This window comes from Thamnophis sirtalis, unplaced genomic scaffold (assembly GCF_051295495.1).
Source record: "Thamnophis sirtalis isolate CommonGarterSnake01/CBP01778 unplaced genomic scaffold, rThaSir2_p1.2 scaffold_1, whole genome shotgun sequence".
Classification (NCBI taxonomy): domain Eukaryota; kingdom Metazoa; phylum Chordata; class Lepidosauria; order Squamata; family Natricidae; genus Thamnophis; species Thamnophis sirtalis.
The window spans coordinates 11,163,962-11,178,899 of NW_028261381.1; positions in this window are offsets into that span (position 1 = coordinate 11,163,962).

A 14,938-nucleotide genomic window follows, 5' to 3' on the forward strand; every position below is an offset into this window, starting at 1 on the left:
GGTTGAAGTTGTTTTAACGCAAACAAAGCATGCCTTTTAAAAAACAAGTTTACATCATATTCTTATGCATGCCAGTACTGTGTGTGAGGTAATTTAAGGTGATTCTGACAAATGTCGTCAGCATCTTCATATCCGGTCACATGGGCGGCAAGCCACTCCCATCTGGTCACATGGGTGGCAAGCCACTCCCACAAAGGAGGCCACACCCACAGAGTAGGTTTGAACAATTTTTGAAACCCACCACTGCATTGGAAATAAAATAAATGTACATTTGTCCCAGCCCAGAACTCCTTCAAAATCAAAAGAAACCCAGAGTTTGTGGGTTCTGTGTAACATCCCTTGTTTATGAATGGCAGGCAACTAAGGAGCACATTATCCAGATGGCATGGTGAATATTCCCTCCAGGAATACATGAAAACAAGCTTATGTTGAGCTTCACTTAGCTTTGCGTAGATGGATAGAATGATATTAATGGGTATTCTATTTTATCTGTCATGCTTACTGACTTGCATGGATTGTCACTGCTGTTTGTTTTAGGAGGCTTTGTAGAGGCCTTTCTAATTATGGGAACACTGTAGATAATGGGACATAAAATAAGCCCACCGTGAATTTTAATGAGCGTGAAATGATATGCTCAGTCAAAATGGACTCTGTCATAGGATACAAGTCTACTAGCCTCCACCATTCTGTGCTCACAAATTCACACAAACATAGTGCATACTTGGAATTATATATTATTACATATCCAGATGTTGCCATTAAAAAAAACACATTAGTCTGTTTGAGAGAATGCCAGGAAAAATTATATATCAAAAGAAGTTGCTTTTAAAACGAATGTAGATTTTCCAGCTTGTTTAGAACAACAACAACAAAAAATCACTAAAAATGTAATTGCAGAGAATAATTCATGAAAACTTCAACACTGACATATAGACTGATTCAAAAACTTCTAGGAGATAAATAAACATTAAAGTTGCTTTAATAGCCCTGACCCCAGTGCCATACTGCTGTTAAGTTTGATCAGCTAAAACATTATTTCTTCAACCTTAAACACCCCCAAATATGTGAGTCAGAAACATCTTCAAATGCCCTGATGTGTTCTGGCTTTTTCTATTTATTTGTGGATGTCCATTTTACCCTTTTAACTGGTCAGCATGGGGTCAATCACTCTATTGCTGAACAAGCACAAAGTAGAAAACCTAATGGTCCATACCTGTTACTATGTGGTCACTAAGAGTTGACATCAACTTGATAGCATATAATCAAATACTCCCAGTATGTTAATTATTTTCCTCTTTGATACATTAATTTCAGGAACATCTTTAGTAGAGTTCTGGGGCCCTGATTGTACACTTCCATGTAAAGCATCAGGAACAGAAGCAAATGACAAGCTCTACAGCAGGGGTGTCAAATTGGTGGCCCATGGGCTGGATGCGTCACAAGCGGGCCATGCCCACCCCAGCTCCACAAATGGGAAAAACATTGTGAAATGTCATGTGATGGCAACATGACACAGCAAGTTTGACACCCATGCTCTACAGCAGGAGTCCTTAAACTTATCAAGCAGGGGGCCGATTCATGGTTCCTCAGACTGTTGGGGAGGCGGACCGGCTGAGGTTGGGCGTGGCTAGGTGGTCATGACTGGGTGGGCATGGCCAATTTAGCAGACAACGTTGCCTTTGTCATTGGTCTACTTGACCCTACTCACCCACCGGCCCCGGATCATATGGCTGTGAAAAACATTCTGAAAGGTTGTTTTTAAAGTATTTTTAAAGACTTTTAAAGCACTGCTTTACAAGCTGACAGCAGAGCTGCTTTTCAAGACAGCAACAGTCCCTCCCCTACTCACCCCACTGGCCCTGGATAACATGGCTGCACTGGCAACATCACCCCTCAGTCAGCTGGTCCTCCCCCGGCACTCTTCTGCTTTACCTTCAGCAGCAGCTGTGTGATCAGAAGTGCAGCTCAATCAGTTAAATCACTAACCAGAAGTGCAGCTGGAGTAAATAGAATAGAATAGAATAGAATAGAATTTTATTATTTGTATGCCGCCCTTCTCCGGGAGGACTCAGGGCAGCGAACAATTCAAGGGGGAAAGGGGAACATAAAAAACGAAATACAAATAATAAAAGTAAGTAAGTCGCACAACCATACAAGTCGAGAGGGGAGGGAACTCATCACCCCCAGGCCTGCCGGCAAAGCCAGGTTTTGACGGCTTTTCGGAAGGCCTGGAGAGAGGTGAGGGTCCGAATCCCTGCGGGGAGTTCGTTCCAGAGGGCCGGAGCTGCCACAGAGAAGGCCCTCCCCCGGGTAATAGCCAGATGGCATTGGCTGGTAGATGGCACCCGGAGGAGGCCGACCCTGTGAGATCTAAGTGGATGCTCACTGGAAGATAAGTCTCATGGTGAGGGGCAGGGTGAGGAACGGGGCTGAATTCCACCAGCCTACAGGCCAGATACTTTGCATTGGCAGGCTATAACTGGCCCGCAGGTCATAGCTTGATGATAGATGCTCTAGAGAGTAGAGATAGTATCTGGAAATGGTTATCAGTGTTTGGCCTAAGCAAGGAAAAGTCACATCCAGAATACAGGCTATTTATTCTCCAAGCCTTTAAGAACCCTGATCTCCTGCCTTTCAGCAGTTGCTGTAGCATTTTTCCCCCCTCTCTTTCACACCTGTCTACAAGGCCTAATATATTGAAGAAAACTGTGCTTTAATTCTTCAACTGGAAATAATTAAGTAAATGGGATGTTAAATACATATGAGGAACCTGCTGAAGTTAATTGATTTCTCTCCCTTTTTAGTGGTTAATTTTGTGAGGATACCTACTGACTGAATAAGATTTGTTTTCCCACTTACAAATAATGAGGGGAATCGTGAAGATTAGGGTGGTGGGTTTTTTTCCTTGCTTAGGAGAAGTGATAATCTTGGTAAAATGCAAGTTAGGGACCAATTGAGGCAGCAAACCTAACCTGGACTTTTTTCCTATATCATTGGCACAATGGACTTCCTATCTCATCAACTGACCCTATTATCGACATAGCTGAAAAAAAATACACAATTTTCCTTTGCTCATTAAATATATGTCATTAATTGTTGTAAGCCACCCAGATTCACTTATCTAAGAGAGGATTTATTTAGCAAATCTATACATTTGATAAATAAACAAAGTCCTCAACATACAACAGTGTGTTTAGTGACTGTTTGAAGTTACAACAGCACTGCAATTAGTGACTTATGACCAATTTTCAACCTTATAACTATTGCAGCATCCCCATGGTCATGTCATTTACATTTGGATGCTTGACAGCTGACTCATATTTATGAAGGTGACAGTGTTCCAGACATGGTTGGATTCATATATTTTTTACTGCCAGTTCTGTGGCCGTGGCTTTGTGGGCGTGGTGTGGCTTTGTGGGCGTGGCAGGGGAAGGATACTGAAAAATTCCCATTCTCTCCCCACTCTTGGGGGAAGTTTACTGCAAAATCTCCATTCTCTCCCCATTCTACTAACCTGCTTCCCAGCTCCTTTCTCCTGTTCAGAGCAACAAAAGAAGATCGGCTGGAGGTAGCGGGGGCGCGGCCAGCCTATTTGCCAGTTCTCCAAACTAGTCAAAATTTCTGCTATCGGTTCTCCAGAATCTGTCAGAACTGGCTGAATACCACCTCTGGTTCCAGAGTCATGTGATCCCTTTTGCAACTTTCCAACAGGCAAAGTCAATGGGAAAGCCAGATTCACTTAATAACGGTCTTACTAATTTAACAGTGGTTGTAATTTACTTAACAATGGTGGCAAGAAAGGTCATAAAATGGGGCAAAATTCACTGAACAAATATCTTGTTTAGCAACAAACATTTGAGGCTCAATTGTGGCTGTAAGTTGAGAATTACCTTCAAGAGTATACAGGTTAGAAGACTGCATGGCCTAATATTGAAAGTTTGGCTTCTTTAAAAACACCCAGAGTTCACCCACAGCAGAAATTAATCACATCCAAATTATATTGAAATTTAGAGCTCTTGGCTAACTCTTCTCCCCTTATGTTTAGAGGGACGGAATCCAAACTAAAACTAAATAAAAACTGTTAAAGGTAAAGGTTCCCCTCACACATATGTGTAGTCATTCCCAACTCTAGGGGGCGGTGCTCATCTCTGTTTCAAAGCCGAAGAGCCAGCGCTGTCCGAAGATGTCTCCGTGGTCATGTGGCCAGCAAGACTAAATGTCGAAGGCACGTGGAATGCTGTTACCTTCCCGCCAAAGGTGGTCCCTATTTTTCTACTTGCACTTTTACATGCTTTCGAACTGCTAGGTTGCAGAAGCTAGGACAAGTAACAGGAGTTCACTCTCTTCCGTGGCACTAGGGATTCAAAGCCCTGCATGGCATCGGACCTGGGTACCTGAGAGACCACCTCCTGCCAATTGCCTCCCATAGACCGATCAGATCGCACAGACTAGGCCTCCTCCGGATCCCATCTGCCAGCCAATGTCGGCTGGCGACTCCCCAGGGGAGAGCCTTCTCCGTTGCAGCTCCAGGCCTCTGGAACGAGCTCCCTATGGAGATCCGGACCCTTACTACTCTCCCGGCCTTCTGCAAGGCCACGAAGATCTGGCTGTTCAGGCAGGCTGGGGGGCTGTTGAAATAGCCAGCCCCACGGGACCTATGAATGTTGTTATTTTAAATTGTTGTTTGTCTATTTGTCTATTTATCCCCTTCCTTTGTTTATTGTAAGCCGCCCGGAGTCCTTCGGGAGTGGGCGGCATACAAGACCAATAAAATACAAAAAAAATACAAATACAAGCCATCAAACTGTGGGCCTTTCTGATCAACAAGCTCAGCATCTTAGCCATTGAGACACTGTGTCCCTTTAAAAACTATTAGATGGTGCCTAACAGAGGTGAAAGGGGAACCGATGATTATGGCAAAGGCCAAAGAATCAGTGAATAGATTGGTTTTAGATTTTGGGTTATTTTTTTTATTTCTATAGAAATTCTCCAGATAAGGAAAGTATAGATTAGAAGATCATTGGCATGTGCTCCAGATGTCTGCACCTTGCAAGAAGACTGCCACACAGTGGCCTTGGGGGGGGGGGGGGGTTAAATGCCAAGATATAAAAGAATTAGCCAGCCTGCTTGCAACCCAGGTGGAGCTTTTTAAAAGACACCAAGCTTGCAAGTCTCACGTTCTAACCTCTTTCAGAAATAGCCTATTAGCCATCTTAAAGCTATTTCACATGACACGCTTGGAAAGTCATCACAGAGTTTAGCTTCAACTGTAAACAAAAGAAAAATTAATCACAATTCTAAGAACTTAAAAGAATTTTAAATAAACAGTAAAACACAAAATAATTTTTTTGATCTACAAAAGTTACAAATAGATTAAGGATCCAGTTAAATTTGGAATATTGACTTTTGCTATAAGGTTTTGGAAGCAATTAAAATAAATAGCCTCCTGTGGGAGCCTGAGTTATTTTTGCTATCTTGGTTCATAATAAACATAAACAATTTTATAATTTTAGAAATGACACTAGAGGGGACTAAAGATTCTAAGTAGAAGGAAAACAAATGCAAGCCAACTTTTGGTGTTGGTTAACGGGAACTTATAAAATGATTTAAAAAGGCCATAATATTGGAAATATTAAAGGAAAATTTTGAAGACTGGAACCAGAAATAACAATGTCAGTAACAATGTATTATTCTATGGATAGATTTTGATCAAAAGATGTCAATCAGGGAACGACAGATGTGGAGCAAATTTTGTTTGACTAGACAAAGAAAGCTCCAAAAATGGAACTTCAAATGACAAGAGAATGATTTGTACAAGGGTGCATTTTTGGATATATAAAAGAAACTGACTGAAGTTTTAAAAATTAAGGGGCAAATGCAAATGACAAACCAAAAGAATGACTTGGAAATTGTTCTCTTATTGGATCTACAAAAGACAAATTAAACTAAACACTAAGTTAGAAGTAAAAGGAAAGTATATAAAGTTGATGTATTTGATCAACTTAAAGTAAGACCTCAACTGAACTACTTGTAAACAAGCCCAATAATAGGTATTTTATTGTTGATCTCCTATATTACAATAATCTCATCAGGCTGTCTGCCTTTCCTTGGAAAATCACAGATATAAGGGTTTAACCTCCAAAGTATCCTTCTCTGAACTGAATCGGGATCTTCTCTCCTTGACTGATTCAGTCAAAAATAGATTTATTTTTAAAGTTCTGATGACTCTTTATAGACTTTTTGCTGAATTGAGAAGTTGGTATTTTATAAATATGCTTATAGATAAGGGATGGGAAATGGGTTGAAGAGGTATCTGTTTTTAACTTGATAGAGGATGAAGAGTTATAAATAAGCCAAGTAACAGTTATTTTATTGTTGATCACCTATATTACAATAATCTCATCAGACTGTTTGCCTTTCCTTGGAAAATGACACATATAATACAAGTTGTCTATACTTGTAATAAAGTTTGGAAGTCTCTTGTTTATATATTTCTTTTTTCCCCCTTATCATGTTCTTTCTTTTCTCTCTTCCTTTATCTTGCACATTAAAAAAAAATCTTACTACTCTTTTTTCTTCCTTTAAGTTTAAGTTGTATTAGTTTTTTTTTTTTACAATTGCAATTACAATCCTTAATAAAATTGGATCCATATATATATGTAGGTATTTGGTTATTCGGGTTTTCTCCTGCGTATGTATGTATGTATGTATGTATGTATGTATGTATGTATATGTGTGTGTGTATATATATATATATATATATATATATATATATATATATATATATATATATATATATATATATATATATATATATATATATATATATATATATATATATATATATATATATATATATATATATATATATATATATATATATATAGTACAAAACTGGGCAAAAAGAAAGTTTTCCCCATTGTGAATGCATAGTGACATCTTTTAAGCTGCCAGTTTAAATGTTGTTAGGAGGCACAACTTGAAAAGCTATGGATTTTCATGAAGAGCCATCATGATGGTACAGTGGTTAGAATACAGTATTGCAGGCTAACTCTGCCCACAGTCTGGAATTGAATCCTGACCAGCTCAAGGTCGGTCAGTAAAATGAAAACCTAGATTATTGGGGGGCAATATGCTGACATTATGAACCACTCAGAGTGTGCTGTAAAGCAGTATGGAGAGAGGGGTATATAAGTCAAAGTGCTGTTGCTGTTTACTAAGCACCTTCATAATAAAAGTAAAGGTTATTTTCAGAAGTGCCACACATTACTTAATTATCAATTCCAGCATCCAATATAATGGATGGACATACCAACTGATGTCTTTGTTTGGTATGGTGGACTAAACTAAAAGTTTTCAAGATGAAGTATCTATACAATGCAATCAAAGAGTCACTTTGGATATATTTAATTATTTATTTGATGTGTTAATCATTTACAAAATAATAAGAATAAACAAGAGTATGAATAAAATAGGTACAAATAAATGGGGGACAGTAGGACAGGGATGGTCACAGTAGGCATTTGGGTTTGTTTTGTTTTATTTTACTTTGTGTGTGTGCATCAGGGGTGGGTTCCTGCCAGTTCTAACCTCTTGTATAGAAGAGGTTCCACAAATCTACAGTGCTGTTTAGAACCGGTTCCAGCTCCCTCCTCCTGCCCATCCTCACATCATCAAGATGAAGAGCGAGAGGAGGAATTCTGGGAGTTGAAGTCCACAACTCTTAAAGCTGTCAAGTTTGAACACCCTGGGATTTTTTTCCTAAAGGGTTAGGGGTGCAAGGGTCCTGTAACTTGACAGCTTTAAGACTTGTGTGCATCAATGCCAGAGTTCCTGAGCCAACATAACTGGAGGAGGAATTCTGGGAGTTGAAGTCCACAAGTCTTAAAGTTGTCAAGTTTGAACACCCCTGGGTTTTTTTCTAAAGGGCTAGGGGTGCAAGGGTCTTGTAAATTGACAGCTTTAAGACTTGCACACTTCAAATGCCAGAGTTTTTGAGCCAACATTTTGGTTGCTAAGCAAGAATGTTGTTAAGTGAGTTTCACCACATTTTACAAGTTGGCCATGTCCACCCAGTCACATGGCTTGCAAGCCACTCCTGCCTGGTCACATGACTGGCATTCAGTCACATGGCCAGCAAGTCACTCCTACAAAGCAGGCCACACCAACAGAAGAGGTTCTAAAAATTTTTGAAACCCACCGCTGGTGTGCGTGCATGCATGTGTGTGTGTGTTGGGGGGGACTCTATGTGGTAATATTAATACCACACAGAGTGCATAGAGACCCAGGTGTGACACAGTTTATAAAACGGCATCCGGTACATATAGTAATGAGAAGTTCTAGATGGCTAAGGAGACACTCACACACAGAGATTCTCATTTTTTCTTCATGTGGGGCTGTCAGAAGAAGTAATCAGAAGAAAGTTACACATGTCAAACTGCACTGCTAAATCTATATACAAAAAGTGTTCCTTGCAATTTCATGCACTCGCAGTTTAAAATTAAAGCAGATTCCTGACATAGGCCTAGCTTGCATTTTCTCTCATTCTTCTTTCTTCAGTCTTGTGTGAATGTCAGTTTGCTCTGTGTTAGGTTATACTGTTCTAAAATTGAACGGTAGTTATCTCCTTGTTTGAAAGGCTTCATTTCCTTCTTTTCTGCCTTTGGTAGTTTGAAGTTAGATTGATTTGTGTTGATACTTTGGCCAGTCCCTTGTTCCCCATTTGCCTGTTGACAGATTTTATGAAGGACGCTAAGTGCCCAGTTGCCAGCCTCTTTTATGAGTTCATCTGTAACGCTGCACCATGTGTGTCTTTCCACATTGTGTCCTTGTTTACTGCAGTTTCAGTCTTTGCCAGGAAAAAAAAAGGGTGAAGGTTATTTTATGGTTGTGCAGATGATTGCCTTACACTTGGTACTGTTTATAATGTCCCTTGTTCCCCCTTATAGCTTTCTGAAATATACTTTTCCTGTGGTTCTTGATGTCTTCCTGTGCTGTTACCACTTTGCCATCTGCTCCTTTTTTTTTTACTTTTGCAGAATAGAATGAGTCTTTCTGTAAGCTTCAGTTGAGCCTTCAGAGTTTCAATTTTCCTATGGCTTCTTCAAGCCCTGATGTGTGTGATACTCATGTATTTGCAAAACTACAGCCATTCACCCTCTTGGGACCAAAACAATTTCCTAATGAAGACCTACATGCAGAGGTGGGTTCCTACCAGTTCGCACCTATTCGGTGGAACCGGTTTGTCAAATCTACCGAACCGGTTAGAAGAGGTTCCACCAGTGGACCCGGAAAGCAGGCCACACCTACAGAAGAGGTTCCAAATTTTTTTGAAACCCACCACTGGTCCTTGGATATGATTATTCTACACTATCATGCTCATATTTATAAAACTCAGTGCCTCTGTGAAAGGTAAGGATGACTATTGCATTTGTGGTGCAATCAGAACATTGCGTGTGTTGAAGTTGTTTTAACGCAAACCAAAGATGCCTTTTAAAAAACAAGTTTACATCATATTCTTATGCATGCCAGTGCTGTGTGTGAGGTAATTTAAGGTGGTTCTGACAAGTGTTGTCGGCATCTTCATATCTGGTCACATGGGTGGCAAACCACTCCCATCCGGTCACATGGGCAGCAAGCCACTCCCACAAAGGAGGCCACACCCACAGAGTAGGTTTTAACAATTTTTGAAACCCACCACTGCCTACATGTTTCTTAAAGAAAAGAGCTTGGTTGAAGTCAACAAAGAACAATACTTGGTAATATGATATGATGGATAGAGCAACAGAAACATCTCCTTGCAGAGTGACAGAGTGCCTAATGAAACCATTATGAAAACATCAGTTGCTGTACTTTCAAGGAAATCTGGAAGGACTTGGCAACTGGAATCTGTAGAGAGAAAGAAAATCAGGATACAAAGGCAATGGAGTTGAAAGTAGGAAGAAAAGCTAAGCTTCATTGGTAATTAATTTGATAGAATATGATTCATTTTCCACATTTGCATCCAGCTCTTTCTCCAAGGAATCCAGGGCAATGTAAAGACAGTTCTTCCCCTTGGATGTTCATAATAGCTCTGTAAAGTATGTGAGAGTTAGAAGTTGTGACTGGCTACAACAACAAAGCTTCCTAGTTTATGAGGGAGATATGCATGTGGTGTAGGTTCTTAATTCCATGTATGTCTCATTGTTAGCCAATAGAATACAATCCCTTTGTACCCAAGAAATGTTTACTCATTAAATATAGTGGATAGTGTGGAATGCTGATTTAATCTGTATAGACATCTAAGTGTAGAAGAAGAGCAGGCAGGAGGGACAAAATATGTCATCAGCTTAGAGTCATTGCGCACAAGTGCTCAAGTGCTCCATGTACAACCCCTCCTAAATTCTGTTGACCCTTATGAAACTAATTTACCATTGAACTTTAGTTGACCAGATTCTTATGTATAAGCTTGAATAAATCTTCTATGCTGCAACCTAACTAATAATCCTGATTCTTTGCACTTGACATTAGGTTTCTCTGCATTTCCTAGTTGTTCTATCATCAGAATGGGATGTGTTTTGAGGACTGGTAAACAAGCAGACTTTGGCCACCTAATGAGAAGGAAGGATTCACTGGAGAAGAGCCTAATGCTAGGAACGATTGAGGGAAAAAAAAAAAAAGAACAGGTCACCCCCTGAAGAGGAGAATATGTAAACACAACAACGGATAGAGTGGATGGAAGGAGGAGTAGAAGGAAAGATAGCAAGGTGAGGAGAAAAGGAGAGGAATAGGAGAGAGGGAAAAGCAGACGAAGAATTGGAGGGAATTTAAGAGTAGGAGAGAGGGGAGATAAGGGAGGATGAGGGGAAGGGTAAAGGGGTGGAAGGGGAAGGAGAGAAGGGAAAGGAGAGGAGGAAGGAAGGAGAGAAGAAAGAGAAGAAAGGGGGGAAGGAAGGAGGGAAAGAAGGAGGGAGGGACGCAAGGAGGGAAGGAAGGAGGGAAGGAAAGAGAGAAGGAGAGAAGAAAGGAGGGAAGGAAGGAGGGAAGGAAGGAGAGAAGGAGTGAAGGAGAGAAGAAAGGAGGGAATGTAGGAGAGAAGGAAGGAGGAAAGGAAGGGGGAAAGGAAGGAGAGGAGGAGAGAAGAAAGGAGGGAAGGAAGGAGGGAAGGAGGAGGGAAGGAGAGAAAGAGAGAAGAAAGGTGGGAGGGAAGGGGGAAGGAGGGAGGGAAGGAAGGAGAGTAGGAGAGAAGAAAGGAGGGAAGGAAGGAGGGAAGGAAAGAAGAAGAAGTAGGAATGTTGTAAGATAAGATGGAGTTATGGGATGGTAAGAAAGCAATTTCAAGTATATTGTCAACTGTAGGGGGAAAAATTGTTATAAATACATATTATTAATAACTGTTATGAGATCATATAATTGTGAATGTATATATGAAATTAATAAAATTTTCTAAAAAAAGAAAAGAAAAGAAAAGAATGAGGTGGCTGGATGGAGTCACTGAAACAGTTGGCATGAGCTTAAATGGACTCCGGGGGATGGTAGAGGACAGGAAGGCCTGGAGGAATGTTGTCCATGGGCTCATGATGGGTCAGACATGACTTCATGACTAACAAAAACAAAACAAGTATATACAAACATAAGGCATTATTCCTCCTCCTCACGTTACAAACTCAATGTCCATCTTCAATTTTCTACTGTATCTTTAACAGGAATACTTTCTTTTCTTATGCTGTGTTGGAAGACTAGAAGCCCCTATGCCACTCCTCTTTAGTCAATGCCAACCACCTCTGAACCTCTGGCATCATCAAATAAAAATGCAAAGAAACCACTTAAACTTTTCCCACAGACATTGACACTTAGGTTGCAATTGATGAAGCATTTTTTCTCCATGAAGTCAACCAATGTCAGCAAATAAATATAAAACAGAATCCCCTCAAGCTAAGGGAAATCTTTTATCACAATACATGACCCCCAACACCAGATCCCCTCATAAAATTCCACAGCTAGGAAAAGGATCTAAGATCACATTATCCTCAGGGCAGGAACACCTCAATTTACATACGTAACACACTTCACATCAAGGTCCAGTAGTTCGTGATCAAACCCCATTATTAATATAAATACTACCACACTCAATATTCTATCTCCATCAAGCGAATCATGAATTTGTTTTGGTGTCAAATAAATCCTATCACCACTTCAGGTAGGCACTCTGCACTCATTTACCCAGCTGCAAAATGGAGCAGAATTTTCTAATAACAGTTGCCCTGAATGTTCTTGTCCATTTGCATCTGTAGGGATTTACTTCTTTACCAGCCAATTTCAGAAACTCACTAGTTTCTTTGCAGATAGCAATAGCAGTAGCAGTTAGACTTATATACCGCTTCATAGGGCTTTCAGCCCTCTCTAAGCGGTTTACAGAGTCAGTATATCGCCCCCAACAATCTGGGTCCTCATTTCACCCACCTCGGAAGGATGGAAGGCTGAGTCAACCTTGAGCCGGTGAGATTTGAACCGCTGGACTGAAGATAACAAGTCAGCTGAAGTGGCCTGCAGTACTGCACCCTAACCACTGTGCCACCTCGGCTCATCATGTAATATTGCCATCCCATTGAAGAAATAGTTATGAGCTTGACATACCTTACCTGAACCATTTGAATTATCAGATCAACAGGGATTATGAAATAGAGTTAGACAACAGAAAATGTGAGTAATCACAAATTGTTCAGATTTTAGTCAACTTTTGTAAGTTGTAATTACCTTTTTTGGTATAAGGTGACAGGGAAACAGAGGAAGCCTTGTATCTCTCCTACCTTCTACATTTTGAATTGGGTTAGGTATATTCTTTGTTAAAAAGCAACAATAGGAGAAGGAGGCAAACACAAGAAGGCAAATTCAAGGACACAGCCAGAAGGTCTCATTTAAGAAGTCTGTTTTTTTGTTGGTCAGATCCTTTATTGACAAAGAAGATTACCTTCAGAATACTCAGCCAAAAGAACTGGCCATGAATATTACTTTGAGACCTGCAAGTAGCAATCAAATAATGAGAGAACAATCCGTCCAACTTAAATCTGTCAGATACAAAGAAAATGAAGCCAAAGAACAAGGGAATTGTATTTATATCACCTCTAAAGCTGTGATTACCTATCTTCACAAAGCATCCAGAATGTTATGTTCATACCATATGCTGTTTCCTATATCCCTTCTGTTAGGGGAAAAGTGAATAATAAAACCTTGGAGAAAATTTGAAATGTCTCCTAACTGATTTGCAGTCCTGTCATCAGATCCACATGGGTGAAAAAAAAAGAGTTTAAATTAACTTAAGAGTTTATGTGCTCTCAATTGTTTGCACAGGTAGAGATTTTCTTCTGTACGATAAATTATATTTTGAGGTCAAATAAAACACACATGCTCTCGCTAATTGGGGCGGTGTGATGGCTCAGCGGTTAGGATGGTTGGCTTGGTGGCTGGAAAGCCAACAGCCCAGATTTGATACCCAAGCATTGTGTGATAGAGTGAGTGGCCAACTTTGCCTAGCTGCTGCCTAGTAGTTTGTAAATGTGAGTAGATAAATAGGTACCATTTTGGTGGAGTGGAAACGGTACTCTGCAATGTCCTGATTGGCCACATGACTATGTAAATGTCTTTGAACATCCATGGCTCACAGCCTTAGAGCCGAGGTGGCGCAGTGGTTAAATGCAGCACTGCAGGCTACTTCAGCTGACTGCAGTTCTGTAGTTCGGCTGTTCAAATCCCACCGGCTCAGGGTTGACTCAGCCTTCCATCCTTCCAAGGTGGGTAAAATGAGGACCCGGATTGTTGTTGGGGGCAATATGCTGACTCTGTAAACTGCTTAGAGAGGGCTGAAAGCCCTATGAAGCGGTATATAAGTCTAACTGCTATTGCTATTGCTAAATCAGAGATGAGCACCACCCCCTAGAGTTGGTAATGACTAGCAGAATAAAATCAATAGGGACTCCTTTCCTACCTCCCTCCCTCCCTTCTCAGTAATTAATTATCTACATTTTTTTTACAGTCCCATATTTTCTAGAGAAAAAAGAGAAAAAAATCTATTGACTTGTTCAGTTATGAAGTGTCAAATTCCATGAATGTATACCTTGGAACTGAGCATTCAACACCAAGAATGTTAGAAGCTGGGGCTAAATGATGGCGCTATGAAGAGAGGAACAACCTTGTGCTATTGTTTGCTCATCCCAAGGCCTTCTGTATCTGGCAGAAGGAGAAGACTGTCTTCTATGAGTGAATGTTTGCCTAGCAGCACTTTTGTAGGAGAGTGAGAGCATTGATGGATCAGGGTTGGCCCGATCAATTCACATTGACAACTGGAGGCATTTGGGAAGCTTCCATGCTTGGAATAGAAGGTGATAGCCCCTTTTCACTTTGTTTCCAGGAACAAGTATTTAAGATATTTGATTCAGAAGGAAGTAAACATCCATCAATATTTGTCTATGGAGACTCTCAAGTCATTTGTCGTCCCAAAGATGCTTTTTCAAGAGGCAACTGGACTTTCTGTTTTTTTCTTTGAAGACATTTCACTTCTCATCTTCAGAGCTGAAGAAGCTTCTTAGACAAGAAGTGAAACGTCTTCAAATTAAAAAGTCCAGTTGCCTCATTAAAAAGCCCCTTTGGGGCATCCATCAATATTAGTTACCCTTGATAGTCAGATCTTCCTTAACTTGACTAATCCCATTTAAAGCCTTCTAATTGGCCACCATTGCCACAAGGACTGGCAGCACATTCCACAATATATGATGTGCTGTGTTCAAGAGGTATCTTCTTTGGTCAACTCTTAATCTCCCAGTGTTTGGTTTCAATATATAATTTCAGGTTCTAACATTGTAAGAGAGAGAAAAAAAAAACCTATATCACTCTCACAACATTATGTATGCCATGAATGAGTTAATGAATGAGCCAAGGTGGCGCAGTGGTTAAATGCAGCACT